Source organism: Enhydra lutris, unplaced genomic scaffold (assembly GCF_002288905.1).
Source record: "Enhydra lutris kenyoni isolate GAN:26980312 unplaced genomic scaffold, ASM228890v2 scaffoldscaffold58, whole genome shotgun sequence".
NCBI classification, from domain to species: Eukaryota; Metazoa; Chordata; class Mammalia; order Carnivora; family Mustelidae; genus Enhydra; species Enhydra lutris.
Genome location: NW_019154142.1, coordinates 340,662 through 344,580, shown reverse-complemented (window position 1 = coordinate 344,580; position 3,919 = coordinate 340,662).

Sequence of the window (3,919 nt, the reverse complement as noted above, 5' to 3'; positions counted from 1 at the left end):
CTCGGTGTGCACTTAATCATAAACTTCCCTCTCAGAATTATGTTCAGGATATGAACATCCCTGCTGTACATTTGTATTTAGATACCAACTTCTTTGGAATCCAAGGGTAATTTTATTTAATAATAAATCTGTTTTATAGAAGGAAAATCTGAAAGTACACATCTTGCAATAATTAAGAGAAAATGCACCCTGTTGAAAAGATCATGATGACCTAGACAGAATCTAAAAAGTTGTATGAAAGAATGATATACAAGCCTGCAACATGCTAAATAATGTTTTGGAGTTAATTTTAGCTACAGACTTGCTTATCTGAATATTAGTTATAATTTCTAAAACCCGTTTTAAAAAATACACATTATTTTAAAACTGATACAGAATGTCACCTACCTGAATGACATGTGGTCATTGTATTTGTTTCCATGTTTTGAAGAAAAAGGATAATATTAAATTACATTAATATAATTATATCGTGCCCAAAATATCTGACTATAGGTGTTAGACTAAGTTCATAGTCACTGTTGCAAATATTAATGACTGATTCATATGTATTAATATTTATGACTATAAGGAGAATAGCTAATAATAGTGATATACTGATAATGCACATGTTTACATTTCATCTTTTTAAAAGCAATAACCTTGTAAGTTATAAATACTGTCATTACCCCTGTTTTACAGATAAGGAAACTGAGACACAGGGAATACATATTTGCTTAATGTGACACAGCTGGTAAGTAAAGTAGTAGAGCTAGTTCATAAATCCAAATGATCTGGCTTCAGAACACTTACTCCTCACTCCTCACATAGTACCTATGTACATATGAGGAAAACACATTAAAAAAAAAGTTGCTTTGTGCAAGATTTCCTTTAGCTTAATTTTGCAATGATATTCATCATCAATTCACCATCATTCATCATTAGAAAATCTCTTACTGCAGAATTACTCTACCTTAGTATTGAAAAGCATTAGTATGACTGAAGATTACAGAGGGTCCTGAGGTAAAATAAAGACCAGAGATTTAGAAAAATTATATTCTGATGAAGTGTGAGATTTCAGATATATGTAGAGTAAAATGGTTTGACATACTTCTTAATGACTATTAGCAAAAATGACCTGTGTGATTTGGTTTTTAGAAATGACTTTGAGAACACTGAGTATAAGTTAGGTCTGCTCTGATTTATATAGACTTTTTACTCCCGCATTCAATAACTAACTTTTGACAGTTTTGTAGGATATTATGAAATTTGGTATGACTATGAAGTTTACACCTTCAGAAACTCCAGCAGAAATTTTGCAATTACCTTGATTCTGTCAGGTAAGAGAAACAACAAAAACCACGAAGAATAAATTTCATCAGTTCTTTCCCATAACAAGAGCTTTGTTATTCTTCACAATTCCATTTGGTGTCCTGATTAACCTTACTTTTTTGGATCTCCTTATCTTTTTTTTAAAGATAGATTTATTTATTTATTTATTTATTTGACAGACAGATCACAAGTAGGCAGAGAGGCAGGCAGAGAGAGGGGGAAGCAGGCTCCCCGCTGAGCAAAGAGCCTGATGTGGGGCTCAATCCGAGGATCCTGAGACCATGACCTGAGCAGAAGGCTGAGGCTTAACCCACTGAACCACCCAGGCGCCCCTTGGCTCTCCTTATCTTTAATTAATATGTGAAATTTCATAGGGAAATGTTTTAAATTTGGATCATATGAATTTAGAAGTCATTATAATTCATAGACTGAACCAAAGATTACCTTTGGCATAAGTTCAGAGAGAGTGGAAAGCTTAGCTAAACAATTCAACCCACACCCAAGCAGCATCTGCAGAGTTTTTGTTACCTAATTTGCAAAATCTGTGTAGCTTATTCCACACACAAAGCTGTAGAATGATAGAAAGCTTTTTCCATTTTCCAGCAAAATACTGCACAGGCAGCAACATGTTTATGAAAACAAAGCAGCTTCATGCCAGTTCAAGATTCTCCAGCTTCCCATTTTCAAGGGTCTCTGGACTTCTGAGGGCTTGCCCAGACATCCTTGCTCAGGTCCATCTGGAACTACAAGTTCGTCTGTGGTTCCAAATAGCAAAACAGTATTTCAGAAATGTTTGCTATGATCTTTGTTTTATTTTTCTCATGTACCCTGTGCTAGACTCTCTATTCATCTGTATCCATTTACTAGTAACATGTTTTTTCTCAGTAGATAAATTAGTTTGTCTTCTTGTCTTTAACTGGCTGAAAAAGTCCAGAGTGGGATCTCCTCCACCCCAGTCCTGTCCATCTGCTTACCATATTCCGTGGCCACGTGTCCTGAATTTTTCATCTCCCGTAGCTGATGTGGCCACTCTACACTTCCAAGAACTTACATAATGTTAAATCCTAGAACATTTACAAGTTGTCAGGGAACATGTACCCGCCCACAAGTAATTATCTTTTTTCCCCCCATTTTTCCCCTTTTCTTTCTTCTTTTTGAAATTTATTTCAGTTGAAAGTCTCCACATTTTTTTCATGACTGGAATTTTAGGTTGGCGAAGGGAAGTGCTAAATACAGTTTAAAAAGCAATGTTCTGCTAACAAACTCAGATTTTATTTTTTGAGGCATGGGAAACTATCATTTTGTTATTGTTTTAACAGGGACACTAATGATCAGAGCTAAGCTTTAAGAATATTAATCTGAATACTATGCTTTGGATGGATTAAAGAGAGAAGAGGACAAGGTCATGAAAACAAGTTATTGCTCTAAGATCTATCTGGGTGAGAAAGTAATGAAATCCTGGACTGGAAAAGTAGTAGTGGAAATGTATAGTAAGAAGAAAATTGTCAGTAGAATTAGCAGGACTCAGCAACCAAGTAAAGTTGGAGTAGAAGGAAAGTCAAAGGCAACTGAAGTTTCAGGTTGCCTATTTCCTTTTCCTACTCTTAGTGCTAATGCGATTACAGAAATGTGGAAAAGAAGAATTTCTCTTCTGCAGTTAGTGGGCTAGTGAAATATCCAAGAGGAGGTATTTAACCAGACAACCTAGTTATAAGACTTGAAAGTCTTTTTACTGATAGTCTGTGAAAATGGATGGAATTTTTATGTGAGAGTATGTGGTATAGAAAGATAAGAGTTCAATGGGACTTTAAAACACTCACCGGGGGAAAAAATACTCACTGGGAAAAAAGGGATTGAGAAAGAAAAGTATACAAGGAAGAACCAGTCAGGGAAGTGTGAGAGCACACAGGAGAGTGCACAATCACAGAAAGCCAGGAAGGAGAGTTTCATGCACGTTTATTATGTGGGATTCATTGAATCTCTTGGATAAGCCGATTAATGTTTTTAATCAAATTGGGCATGTTTTCAGTCACTATTTTTTCATATATTTTTTCTGCCTCCTCATTCTTTTTTTGGGTAACTCCCATTAAATTGATATTGGTATGTTTGATGTTGTTTTACTGGTCTCTTTTCTTCAGCTTGAATCATTTCTACTGATTTGTCAAGTTCACTGATTTTTAGTTCTGTCATTTTGAATCTGATTTTGAGCCTTTCTAGTGAATTTTTCATTTTAAATCCAGAATATGCATTTGTTTCCTTTTTCTAATTTCTACCACCTTACTCAGAATTTCTGCCTTTTTTTTTTTTAAGATTTTATTTATTTATTTGACAGACAGAGATCACAAGTAGGGAGAGAGGCAGGCAGAGAGAGAGGAGGAAGCAGGCTCCCCGCTGAGCAGAGAGCCCAATGCAGGGCTCGATCCCAGGACCCCGGGATCATGACCTGAGCCAAAGGCAGAGGCTTTAACCCACTGAGCCACCCAGGCGCCCCGAGAATTTCTGTTTCTTGATTCATTGCTATAATACTTTCCTTTAATTCTTAAAACATGGTTTACTTTTGGGACACCTGGGTGGCTCAGTGGGTTGAGCATCTGCCTTCTGCTTCAGCTGC